The 14,257-nt window shown below is 36.1% G+C and overlaps 1 non-coding gene across 1 annotated transcript; it reads right to left on the bottom strand.

Annotated features, from left to right (window-relative positions):
* Positions 1–10,271: 10,271 nt before the first annotated feature.
* On the bottom strand, positions 10,272–10,376 carry LOC124517658 (U6 spliceosomal RNA). The gene has a single exon (XR_006963523.1). It is a non-coding gene; the product is annotated as a U6 spliceosomal RNA (small nuclear RNA).
* Between the last annotated feature and the right edge of the window lie 3,881 nt (positions 10,377–14,257).

Below are 14,257 nucleotides of genomic sequence, written 5' to 3'. Positions count from 1 at the left end.
TCTCTCAAAAAATAACTAAACATTAAAAAAAAAAAAAGTGAGACTACACTCACAGTGTTAGGTTCTAAGGTTGTGTCTATCTAAGTTTTTAATAACTTTCTTGAGTGTGTAATAGGCCTTACAACCTAACCTAATATAGCCAAAAATATAGCTTCTGCTACTCCTCCAACCCTGCCCACCTGCCCACCCCATAAAAAATACCCTATTCATCTTCTGGAATTTTCCATTTTAGCAAATGGTATCCCCACCCACACAGTTGCTCACTTATTCTCTGGACCTACGAGTTTTCTAATTCCCTTATCCTTTTACTTCTAATCCATCATCAAGCTCTTTTGGCCCTATTTCCCCAATGTTTTTCCAAATCCATATACTCCTCTCCATTTCTACTAATATTACCATAGTTTAAGCTCCAACATATTTTGCCTGAATTACTGCAAATGCTTTATGGTTGGTATTCCTGCTTTTACTATTTCTCCTAATCCTGTCACCTAAGATATTTTCTTAGTTTACTTAGAATAAAACTATTTTACAAGACCTAATAAATGTTCATACTTTCCAGCTCTTAATCTTATCTGTGACCAATAACCTACCACTCTTCTCTTCATTCACTACCCTGGCTTCACTGGCCTTTGTTTTGCTCCTGGAACATGCCATGTGTTTCCTTTTTTGGACCTTTGCATTTGCTGTTTCCTTTGTTTAAAATGCTCTTCCTCTTGGTGTTCCCAGGAGCTGATTCTTCCCCAACTCCGATCGGTTCAAACATCATCTCTTTGGTGATACCAATGTTCCCCTCCTTAATTCACACAATCTCTCCACCATCTTTCTTTTCTATTTCTTCCCTGACACCTACCACTACCTAAAACTGCATTGTTCCTGGATTCATTTGCTTATTTACTGCCTCTTTTCTCCTACTAGAATGTGAGCTGCTTGAAAGCATGAGTTTATCTGTCTTGCTCATCACATGGACTCAACACGTGAAAAAGTGCTTGGCACAGAGTAGCACACATGTAGAAGAATGAACTAAAGGGAATAAAGAATGAGTGTTTCAGTGTACTTTCCCAAAACTTTTGAACCTAAAACTAAGAAAAACATCAGTTATAATCTCTAAGGGTTGAATCCTACAGAGAAAACTCAAGGGCTATTGGTATCCATGTTTTCTGCTAGGGCGCAAAGCAGTGAAAATAATGAAGACAACTGGAAGAAAGAGGCAAGACGAGAGCTAAAGATAGTTTTGATGGTATTTGCCTTTCTTCGAGTTAAGACCCAAATGTGCTCCCTCCCTTCTCATGGATGGTTGTCCAACTTACACTTAAGATATCCCAACATAATTTTAAGAAGTTTCTGTCTTTTTTCTTCTTGCTTACGTTATTTTAAATTTGGTTCCTGGGATTTGCAATTAAAGAATTCCATGCTACTTCGTCACTGCTTGTCTCTCTTACCTTTTCTTCTGCTACTGTCATCGAACTCAAAGTTCGGACCATAATACACTTCTTTCTTCTCTCTCTCTCTTTCTCTGTCTCTTGGATGTTGACACATGTATTTCTACATGACTGAACTATTCACTGATTTTCCTTTGAGAACACCTTTCTGACATCCCACCCTAGGGTTTATACTCCTATGGGCTACCATAAGATCCAACGTTCATCCCAGTGAAGCATAAACAACCCATCTTGACTCCTATTTCTGTTTCTTTCACTGTTGTTTTCTTGTTTGTTTGTTTTTGTGGGTTTTTTGTTTTGTTTTGTTTGTTTGTTTACTACTGTATCATTGGTGCCTAGGACAAAGTCCAACACATAAATCTAGGTGACTGAATGATTGAATGATAGACACATGGATCTGTTTTGTTGGTAGATAAAGCAGAACTAAGAGGTGACAGCGTAGAATCTGAGTATTAACAATCTATTCCACATATGCTCTAAAGTTTTGAACTGATTCTCTTTACCTTGGGCTTGGGTAAGATTTATACCCATATTTTTCACTAGTTTTTTTTTTTTCCCCCTTGAGGACCTTTTTATTTTTCTGATCATGTTCCCCTTTTGCACTAAGGGTTTCATTTTTTAAGAGCTTTTTTCCCCCTCGTTTGAGGGAAGTTTCCACCTATTAGTGCCATTTGGTTTGCCACTTTGTCAAGGATTGGCAGCATGCCAAGCCACTAGGCACCTTGTTTAAAATAGGATCTCGTTGAGAATAAAAAATAAATCCACACCATCAAGATCATTTTCTGTTTAGTGTCTTGCATGGACTAACATTTTTAAAACTTTTTTTTAAAAATCAGAATTATTACACTATCCCCAAGTGCTCTTATTTTCATTATTCCTTACATAGTTCTTAGTGCTATAGGGAAACAATTAAACTATCCAGGTTTCTTCAAGTTCATTTAATAGCTGAGAAAAAAATAGAGTTCTCAATTTATGTCATGTGCAGTTGTTCCCAAGGGAAGAAAATGTTTCAATTGACCATGACTGTGACCCATTATTGCACTCTTATGCTGCAGAGTCTTGATGAGTCTTGGTGTTCTGTGAGACTTGGTGCAGTAATTTTTTTCCCCACTTACACTTCATGGATCTTATAAATGCAGTGACACTAACTGATGGCACTTTTCTTGTTTTGCTGGCACTTTCTTCATGAAATTTGTGCCATTACTGAATGAATTTGCAACATTACATGAATACTGTCAAAGATTCTTTATAAAATTGAATTCTTACAGCAACATATAAGGAGAAAACTAGAAAACCTTATAAAGGGTGGGGATTCCAAAGAATATATTTATAAATTGAAATGAGTTGTCAAAGACTGATTATTTTATATAATACCATATCATGTGAGAATTTGCCTACCTCCATGGGATTGAGATGGAGAAGATGGGCAGTGGGGCAGAAATATTGAACTATATTCTTAGCATCTTGGAAGATGATGTAAGGATTGAATCATTCCCAGAATTAGATAGTTATAAGGATATGGGGACCACTTTTTAAATTCAATTTTGGTCTTAGAATGGTGAGGGCTGGTAGGATTGTTTCAATTTTCTGTAATACTCCTGAAGCCATGTTAGTGGTCACATTTGAAACACAGTGTGAGATATTCTTTTACTCAAATTCTGAAGGCTGAGTTAATAATTTCAAAAAGAGTATGGAGGCCATTCAGCATAACTAAAAATATCCATGGTTTAGCAATGAATCCTGGAGAATCCAAATCAAAGCTAATCTCAGAAGTGATCAATAGAAACAATGAGCTCTTCTGCAGTACAATTAAACTAAAAATCATGTGAAATGAAGAAAATGTCACTTAATGGCGTCAGCCCTGGAGTTACAGATTTTAATCAGGTGCTATTTTGATTACAGTTAGTCTCCAATGATGAACAGGTTAAGCATGCATCTAAACTTTATTTATCTAAAACTTTATTAAGAAAACAGATATGTGGGGTGATATTAATGAAGTGCCCAAATATTAGATTCTGGGTGTAGAGGGTCTTTTAGCACAGAAAGAATATGGATGTACTTCTTCTCCCTTTCTAGCCTCAGAAATGTAAAAATTAGGTAATTTCCTTTTTATAATCTGTAACTCCATTCTACTTGGCTCCTCCCTACCTCTGAGGGCCCCTCTCTTCTCTCTGCCTGGTATCCAGTACCTTCTTGCTATTCTTTGTAAATTATTATTTGAAGTTTATTTATTTATTTTGAGAGAGAGAGAGAGAGGGAGAGGGAGAGGGAGAAGGAGAGGGGGAGAGAGAGAGAGAGAGAGAGAGAGAGAGAGAGAGAAATCCCAAGCAGTCTCCATGCTGTCAGTGTGGAGCCCAGCATAGGGCTCCAATTCAAGACCCATGAGATCATGACCTGAGCCAAAATCCAGAGTTGGATGCTTAACTGAGCCACCTAGGTGCCCCAAGTACCTTTTTGCTGTTCTGAGGCACATTAAGCTTCTCACAAGCACTTCTACTAAAACTCCTATTTCTAAAATAAGTAAGGTATTCGAGAAGCATACATTCTGATTTAATTAATTCACAATAAAATGTGAATGATTGAAAACAGATATACACTTCAGGCTAACAGAGAAAACTTACTGAAACTTCAGTTTGTCTGGAACTGTGTTAGGCTTATTTTCTCTATTATTTAACATCTTTAAAAAAATGTATTACAGAGGACACAGGGGTTCAGATTGCTTAAAGAACTTGCTCAAAGGGCTTGACAATAAATGATAAGGCCATTACTCAAGACACAAAAAATTGTTCAAAAAATTTTGGGGGGAAGATATTTATTGGTGCCAATTAATTAACACAGTTTTGGATTTAGGAATAGGGAGAAGTGAAGTACTGGTAAAAAAAAAAAATTTTTTTAAGCCAAAAATTCTGAGGAGAAATAAATTGGAGAGGAGGCTCTGCTTAGGTGTCTATTTTCCTAGACCAGCTTCCCTAAGTTAAACTAGTTTTTTATATTTTCTTTCCCATTCTATTTTCCTATTTTCCCATTCACCTTCCACACACAATGGTACTTTACAGTGGATTAGTGTGAATATTCCAGATTGTTTGAAGCTCTGACTTGATTCTTTGCCTTTCTATTTAAATTATTGGGATTTCTGAGTAAGAGGTCACCCTTTGATATTTTCTTGTCTCATTATCTATTGATGGGGTTTTTTATTCTTCATTGATGGGGATTTGGGAAGTCCTGTACTGAGCAGAGAAAGGAAGCCATTAATAGCAGGCACTGGCATCTGGCAGCAGTGATTCTGAGGAAGGTGTGGTTGGAATGAGAGGAGGAGGAAAAAAATTGGGAAATCTGCAGCCATGTGTAAGTGGGCTGTTTTTATTTTATTTTTGATATTTACTTATGTAGAAGGAGAGAGAAAGAGGGGGAGGCAGAGAGAAAGGGAGACAGAGAATCCCAAGCAGGCTCTGCAGCTATCAGTGGGACCCCACGTGGGACCCGAACCCACAAACCGTGAGATCCTGACCTGAGCCAATAGCAAAAGTCAGATGTGTAACCAATTGAGTACCCAGGTGCCCTAGTAAGTTGGCTACTTTCAAATGGAAGATTTTTCCCTCCACCTCTGAGATTATACATACTACATCAATGCTTGGTTTCATTGGTCCATATTGTAGCCCACAGAAAAAGTCTTGGGATGCCTGGGTTGCTCAGTTGGTTAAGCATCCAACTTCTGCTCAGATCATGATCTTGCCCTTCAGAGTTTGAACCCCACCTCAGGCTTTATGCTGACAGCTCAGACCCTGGAGCCTGTTTCAGATTCTCTGTCTACCTCTCTCTCTGCCCCTCCCCTGCTTGTGTTCTCTCTCTCTCTCTCTCTCTCTCTCAAAAATAAATAAACATTAAAAAAAATTTAAAGAAAAAGACTGTTATCTAGCAAGAAAATCTGGGAAATCTAGAAAAATCTGGAAAATCACTACTGCTAAAAAAAAAAAAAATACCTTCCTCAAAATAAATTGGCTTTAGAAATGGGAAATCTCTCTATTGACCTGGATTGTTATTTTTTGTTCCACAGTACTAAACGAATTTTATTACGTGTACTGCTAAAAATAATCACCAAATCATAAATGGTAAAAAGAAAAAAGAAGAAGAAAACCAAACAGACACAACAAAATACCCTCCTATCCAAAGAAGTTATATCTCTTGGTGGCATTTCAATTAAAACAAAATCTACCCAAGGTAACATGATAATGTTTACTGGCCTCTCTTTATTTTAAATGCATAGATAAAATGCAAATTCTCACAAAGCAAAAGTGTATTACAATTTTCTTTAGATAAAATGAAAATATTCATCAACACCCAAACCCCTATATAGCCCGGAGCTAATTCCCATAAAACTTATATTTTTAAGTTTATAATTCACTTGGCTCTCACTCAACTGTCAGGAGCTTTATGGACAATATATCTTGCTTTAAAGTTCTTATTAAAATAATTAAGTAAAATAGATTGTAAAGTCAGATGTTGCCACAATTTACTGCCGCTTGTTTACTTTTATTTTCCATTGTGAGAGGCTTTTGAAAGCAATTTCCCATATTATCCTCTTTCTACTCCTCCGAATAGAAGCTAATACTGAATGTCAAACTCCCTTTCCTCCCTAGAGAACCAGAGAGTATTCTTACAGGAATTTAGAAACACCCTCTTGCCTGAGGACATATCATCTGATACTGAGGATGGAGTGCTCAACCTTAGAATATCTCCAACATTAACCTTGCATGAACTCAGTCACAAGACGGGAGCTCATAGTCCTTTACACATCTTGGAATCACTCCAGCAAGGAGAAGAGTCACCCTTCCAGGAGAAAAACAAAAAATATCTTCAGTCCCTTTTACCTTCAAAGAGAGACTAGTGTATTGGTTAAGAATATAAACTTCGTGGGGCGCCTGGGTGGCGCAGTCGGTTAAGCGTCCGACTTCAGCCAGGTCACGATCTCGCGGTCCGGGAGTTCGAGCCCCGAATCGGGCTCTGGGCTGATGGCTCAGAGCCTGGAGCCTGTTTCCGATTCTGTGTCTCCCTCTCTCTCTGCCCCTCCCCCGTTCATGCTCTGTCTCTCTCTGTCCCAAAAATAAATAAACGTTGAAAAAAAAAAAATATAAACTTCGAATTCATGAACTGGATTCAAATGGTGGTTCTACCATTTTTAGGGTGGAACTTTGGACAACTCACACTTCTTGAGGTTCTTTCCTCATTTGTCATATAGGATTAATAATATTTAGTTCTTACCCTGAAGACTAAGTGGTATTAAGAATGAAAAAATCTGAGTTGAATGCTTGGACGTTATAGGCATTAAATAATTGTGTTTTTTTTTTTTTGTCCTGGGAAGCAGAGCCTGAGTTGGAGATTCTTGGTCAGGAGATTTATTGGTTGAGTATACTCAGGAGGACAATGAGAAAATCGGGAGGGGACAAAGGGAACACGTTTGCAGAATGTGGCCTTGGCTGGGAAGGTTTCCCAGGAAGGTTTGCAGCTAAAATTACATTAGTTAGCCCCTCTTAGAAGGGTGTGGAGGTGTAGCCTTTCCAACATGGGAACTTACATTTGGCAAAGGGAAATTCTCCAGAGTGAAGACTGCATCTTTGAATTGTCATAACACTAACAGCAAGGAGAGAGAGGTGCACCTGTTGGTAAAGGGGATCTGAATGGGACACCCAAAGTGCCCACTAGAGCTTACCGCTGTCACTGCTCAGATCCGCTCTCTTCTTAGGCCAAATACACCTACTGAAGCACAGGATTCTAAGTGGTTACAATTTCTGGGAAAATTTCAAAGAGGGGAGGGTTAGCTGGACAAATTAGAACTCCAACTGCTGCTTTTGTTCCCAATGCTGTAATTCAGTGGTTCTCAATCGGGGGAGATTTGACAATGTCTGGAGACATTTTCCATCACCATATCTGGAGGTGCTACTGGCATAATGTCCTACAATGCACAGAACAGCCCCCATAGCAAAAAATTATTCAGTGCAAAGTGTCAAGAGTGCTGAGGTTAAGAAACGGTACTGTCACTGATATGCGTCATTTCATTGATTCTCCACCTGTTCTAGATTCTCCTTCCCTCAGCGAGCATATACATATGCTGGTCCAAGTGGCTGATCTAGTGGGTTAACAGAGACTTACATCCCAGAGTGGTCTAGGCCCTATTTTGGCATGTTCTGTCAGATTCTAGTTTCAGTACAAACACATTTAGTTACATTTGGATATGGAAGTATGGAAAAGATGTTCAAGTGAATCACTTGGGTACAAAACATAATCCTCAACTTGCCACCAAGAGGCTGAGTGATCTTCTCATGGGACAGTATGGTTCTGGGGCTCAGTCTTAGTCCATGTTGCTGACAGGTCAGACATTCAGCTGTTGCAGTAACCAGACTACCCTGAGAGAGAGGAAGCATATGGTATAGGGCCCATATATAGCCCTGTGGAATATTGCTGGGCTTATCTGACCTTTTATTTGATGGGTCATGATGGTAACTTCTGGCTACTTGGTTATCTGCTATCAAATGGTTAGAAGCTCAGTTTCTACCGTGACCTAGTAGCAATATAGGAACTGGTTGTTTTGTTTTCTTGTAAGAGCTTTATTTCTATAACCCACATACTTTAATTCACTCTTTTGAAGTGTATAATTTAGTGTTTTTTTAGTTCATTCACAGAGTTTGGCAACCATCACAACTATCTCATTTACAGCATTATTATTATCACCAAAGAAAACCTAATACCCATTAGCAGTCTCTCCCATTCCCTCCAATTACTGCAGTTTTAGGCAACCATTAATTTATTTTCTGTCTCCATGGATTTGCTTATTTCAGAAGCTTCATAAAATTAGAATCAAATAATATGTGGCCTGTGTGTCTGGCTTCTTTCACCAAGCGTAAAGTTTTCAAGGTTTATTCATACTGTAGCAGGTATTGGTACTTTATTCCTTTTTATTTACAATAAATACATTTTAGTTGTGTAGATATACAAAATTTCATTTATCTGTTCATCAACTGATGGATATTTGGGGGGTTTCCACTTTTTGTCTGTTAAGAATGCTGCTGTGGGGTGCCTGGGTGACTCAGTCAGTTAAGCATCTGATTTCAGCTCAGGTCATGATCTCGTGGTTCATAGGTTCAAGCTCCATGTCAGGCTCTGCACCGTCAGCACAGAGCCTGGAGCCTGCTTCGGATTCTGTGTCTCACTCTCTCTCTGCCCCTCCTCAACTTGCACTCTGTCTTTCTCTCTCTTAAAAATAAAAAAAATAAAAATAAGAAAAAAAAGAATAATGCTGCTATGAACACCTGTGTACAAGTCTTTATGTGGACGTATGTCTTCAGTTCTGCATACTGAGGAGTGGAATTGCTGGGTTATAAGGTAACTCTGTGTTTAACATTTTAAAGAACTGCAGAGTTATATTCTAAAATGACTGCACCATTTTACAAACTGACAATTATTTTAACCATCCTAGTAGGTGTTACTTTTGTTTTTGTTTTCATTGTGGTTTTGATTTGCTTTTCCCTAATGACCAGTGATGTTGAATATCTTTTCATGTGCTTATTGACCATTTATTTATCTTCTTTCGAGAAATACTTATTCAAATTATGTGCCTATTTTTGAATGGACTGTTTTTTAAATATTTTAGTGGTTAAAAGATATTCCCCTCAGCCTGGTCATTGAATTGTCTTGGCAGTGTTGTAGAAATCAATTGACCTTAAATGTAAGGATTTCTGGACTGCCAATTCTATTCCATTGATCTACATATCTATCCTTAGGCCAGTACCACACTATTTTTATTACAGTAGCTTTGTGGTGAGTTTGAAATCAGGAAGTATAAGTCTTCCAATTTTGTTCTTCTTTTTCAAGAACATTTTGTCTATTCTGGGTCCTTTGTACATCCATACAAATTTTAGTGTCAGTTTGTCAATTTATGCAAAGTCACTTGGGATTTTTTTTAAATGTTTGTTTATTTCTGAGAGAGAGAACACAAGTGAGAGAGGGGCAGAGGGGGGGCGGGAAGAGGATCCAAAGTGAGCTCCATGTTGACAGGGAGCCCCATGTGGGGCTCAAACTCACCAACTTTGAGATATGACCTGAGCTGAATGCTCAATGGACTGAGCCACCCAGGCACCCCAAGTCATGTGAGATTTTAATTGAGATTGCATGGACTCTGTAGATTGATGCAGGGAGTACTGTCTTCTCAGTAACATTGTCTTCCAATCTGTGAATATGGTCTATCTTTCCATTTATTAAGTCTTTCTTGCATTTTTCAAGGATGATTTGTAGTTATCAATGTAGAAACTGTACACATCTTTTATTAAAATTCATTCCTACTTATTTGTTTTCTTTTTGTTGTTATTGCAAATGAAATGTTTCATTAATTTCATTTTTGGATTGTTCATTGCTACTTTTTAAAAATTCAATCAAATTTTGTATATTAATCTCATATCTTGCAACATTGCTGAACTCATTTATTAGTTCTAATAGTTTTATTTTTGGAATAAAGGAATATGAATTCCTTAGAATTTTCTACATATAAGAGTATGCCTTCTGCAAATAGAAATATTTTTTTATCACTTCCTTTCTAAACTAAATGCCTTTTATTTATTTTTCTTACCCAATTACCTTGGTTAGACTTCCATTACAATGCTGAATAGAAATGGTAAAAGTGAAAACTTTTGTTTTGTTCCTAATTTTAGGGGGAAAGCATTCAATCACCATTGACTATGGTGTTAGATGTGAATTTTTCGCAGAAACCATTTATCACATTGAGGAAGTTTGCTTTCACTTCTGGTTTGAGAGGTTTTGTTTTTGTTTTTGCTTTATTTGTTTTTAAATATGGAATGCTTCATGAATTTGCATGTTATCCTTGTGCAGGGGGTATGCTAATCTTCTCTGTATCGTTCCAATTTTTCTATGTGTTGCCAACATAAACACTGGTTTGAGAGTTTTAATCATGAAAGTGTGCTTGATTCTGTCAAATGTGTTTTCTCATCTATTGAGATGATCGTGTGGTTTTTATCTTTCTTTTATCCTACTGATATTGTGTATTGCATTAATTATCCGATGCTTAAATAATGGTAGAATCTTGGTGTCCACCCCACTTGCTCATGGTGTATAATTTATTTATATATGGCTGGATTTAATTTTATAGTATTTTGATGAGAATTTTTGCATTTATGTTCAGAAGACATATTGGTCTGCAGTTTTCTTTTTTTGTGATGTTTTGCCTGGTTTTGGTATTAGTATAAAACTAGCCTCATAGCATGAACTGGGAAACATTCCTTCCTGAAATTTCCATTTTTTTGGGAAGAAATTCAGGTGGACTGTTATTCTTTTCAATGTGTTTTAAAATTCACCAGTGAAGTCATCTGAGCCTGCGATTTTCTTTAGAGAAAGTCTGTTCAAAGTTTTTATTTCTTACTGAAGCAGTTTTGATTATTTGTTTCTTTCTAGAATTTTTTTCCCATTAGTTTAGGTTATCTAATTTGCTGGCATACAAATCTTTATAGTACTCTTTATAATGCTTTTTATTTATGTAAGATGCATATTGATATTTTATCTTTTTTTAAAAAAATTTGAATTTATTTATTTTGAGAGAGAGAGAGACAGAGAGGCAGAGAGAGAGTGAGAAAATCCCAAGCAGGCTCCAGGCTGTCAGCACAGAGCCCGATGGGAACTTGAACCCACAAACTGTGAGATTGTGACCTGAGCAGAAATCAAGAGTGGAATGCTCAACTGACTGAGCCAACCAGGCGCCCCTTGATATTATCTCTTTTATTTTTATTTTAATAATTTGTGTCTTCTCTCTTTTTTTAGTGGTCAGTATAGCTAAATGTTAACTTGGGTGAATTTTTGAAAGAACGAAATTTTGTTCTGTTGGTTTTCTCTATTGTTTTTTTTTATTCTTTATTTCACTTATTTATACAGTATTCTTTATTTTTCCTTCCTCTGCTTGGTTTGGGTTGTTTATTTTTTTCCTTCTAGTTTCTTAGGTGGAAGTTTAGGTTATTTTTTTGAGATATTTACTTGTTTTTTAAATATAGGCCTTCATAGGTATAAATTTCCCCTGTAAGTACTGTTTTAGCTGCACCACACGAATTTTGGTATGTATCTCCTAACATTTAGTATTCATTTTCATTTATCTCGAAGTATTCTGTAGGTTTTATTGTGATTTTCATTTTGACCCATTGGTTATTTATTCACATACTATTTCCACATATTTGTGACTTTTCCTCATTTTCTTCTGTTACTGATTTCTAATTTCATGTTATTGCCATCAGAGAACATCTTTTAGCTGACTTTCTCTTTTTAAGTTCATTGAAGCTTGTTTTATAGCCTAACATAGGGTCTATCCTGAAGAATGTTCCATGTGCTTTTGAAAAAAAATGTGTAGTCTGCTATTGTTGCATAGAATATTCTATAGATATCTATTAAGTCTAACTGGATTAAAGTACTGTTTAAGTCTCGTGTCTGTGTTAATCATCTGCCCATTTTATTGTATACATTATTGAAGTGGAATATTGAAGTCTCCAACTCTTAATCTCGATTTGTCCATTTCATCCTTCAATTGTGTTAGTTTTTGCATAATATATTTTGAAACATTTTTCTTTGGTGTATGTGTGTTTTAATTGTTATGTGTACTGAATTGATTGACGTATTTGTCATTATAAAATGTGCTTTTTTGTTTCTAGTAATAATTTTTATTGTAAAGCCTATTTTGTCTTATATTAATATAGCAATTCCAGTCTCCTTTTTGTTTTGGCATACATGGTATATCTTTTTCATTCTTTACTTTCAACCTCTTTATGTCTTTGAATTTCATGTGTTTCTTGTAGATAGTATACAATTAGATATTTTTTAAAAATCCATTTTCAGTTTCTGCCTTTGATCAGGGTGTCCACTTAAGTTTATTATAATATTTGATAAAGTGGGATTTATATCTATCATTTTGTTGTTTGTTTTCTACCTCTTATGTCATTTTATTACTTTATTCCTCTATTGGTTTCTTTTTTTTGTGTTAAAAGATATTTTGTAGAGTACCATTTTTACTTTCACTATACCTTTTGAATTACTTTCTTACTTATAGCCCTGAAGGTTGCATTTAACATTGACATCTTAAAATAATGTATTTCGAATTAACACCAACTTAATTTCACAAAACATTTCTTCAATATCATGATTCCCTGTTCCTTCTTTGTATTATTATTGTCATGAAAATGACAACTTTTAAGATTTAACTCCATCAACAGTTTTATAATTATCACTTTATGATCCTGTCTTTTGAATCAAATAGAAGGAGAAAGGAGTTACAAACAGAAAAACACTTTATACTTTCCTTCATATTTACCTATGTAATTGCCTTTTTTGGTGTTGTTTATTTCTTCAAGTGGATTTGAATTACTGTCTAATGCTCTTTCATTTCAGTTCAAAGGACTCTAGCATGTCTATAGCATAGATTTGCTTAACAAATTCTGTCAGTTTTTATTTGGTATTGTCTTCATATCATCTACATTTTTGAAGGATGGTTTTCCTTGATATGTAAAAATGGCTGTCCATTTTTTTTCCTTTTCAGCACTTTGAATATGACATCCCATTGCCTTCAGACATCCATGGTTTTAATAAGTCATTTGTTAACCCTATTGTGAATCTCTTGTCTGTGATGAGTCACTTTTCTTTCACTGCTTTCAAAGTCTCTCTCTCTTTTAATGTTTATTTATTTTTGAGAGAGTGAGAGACACAGAGAGAGAACAGGGGAGGGACAGAGAGACAGGGAGACACAGAATCCAAAGCAGGCTCCAGGATCTGAACTGTCAGCACAGAGCCTGATGTGGGGCTCAAACTCATAAATGGCAAGATCATAAGCTGAGCTGAATTTGGACGCCCAACCGACTGAGCCACCCAGGCACCCCTCAAGATCTCTTTTTGTCTTTGTCTTTGACAGTTAGTCAATACTATTTCCAGATGTGGATTTCTTTGAGGTTCTTTTACTTGGAGTTTGTTGAACTTCTTTATGTTTATATTAATAGTTTTTATCAAATTTGGGAAGCTTTTGGCCATTATTTCTTCAAATATTCTTTCGGCTTCTTCCTTTCTCTATTTTCTTTCTGGGTCTTTGTCATAGTCTGTTTAGACATAAAATACCAGAGACTGGATAGCTTATAAACAATGGAAATTTATTTCTCACAGTGCTCGAGACTGGGAAGTGCAAGATCAAGGCACCAGCCTTAGGTGAGCCCTGTTCCTAGCTCATTGCCAGCACCTTTTTGCTGTGTTATCACATGATGGAAAGAAAAGGACCTCTTTTATAAGAACACTAATTCCATTCATGAGGGCTCTACCTTCATGACATAGCATTTCCCAAGTCATCACTTCCTAATACTATCACATCAGGCATTAGGATTTCAACATATGAATTTTGGAAGAATACAAATGTTCAGACCACAGCAGTCTTCAATTTGATTGAATTTATGTTGATTCCTTAATGATATTCCACATGTCTTTGAGTACTGTTTTCTTCATTGTTTTACTTTCTTTCCTCAAACCTGATAATCTCAATTGACCTATCTTCAAGTTCATTGATTCTTTCTTCTGTTAATTCAAATTTTATGTTTAGCCTCTCTAGGAAATTTTTCATTTTATTTTAGTTTTTGACTCCAGAATTTCTATTTGATATTTTGAAGTCTTTGTCTAGTAACACCAATATCTGTTCTTCCTTAGGGATAGTTTCTATTTATTACTACCCCCCTCCCATATATGGAATAGTTTTCCTGTTTCTTTGCATGTTTCATAGTTTTTTTCTTTTTTTTTTTTAAACT

The sequence above is a fragment of the Lynx rufus genome, unplaced genomic scaffold (genome assembly GCF_022079265.1).
Source record: "Lynx rufus isolate CCGP_SWC_20201006 ecotype Redwood Valley unplaced genomic scaffold, mLynRuf1.p SCAF_22, whole genome shotgun sequence".
Lineage (NCBI taxonomy): Eukaryota > Metazoa > Chordata > Mammalia > Carnivora > Felidae > Lynx > Lynx rufus.
This window is presented reverse-complemented; position numbering and strand designations above follow the sequence as displayed.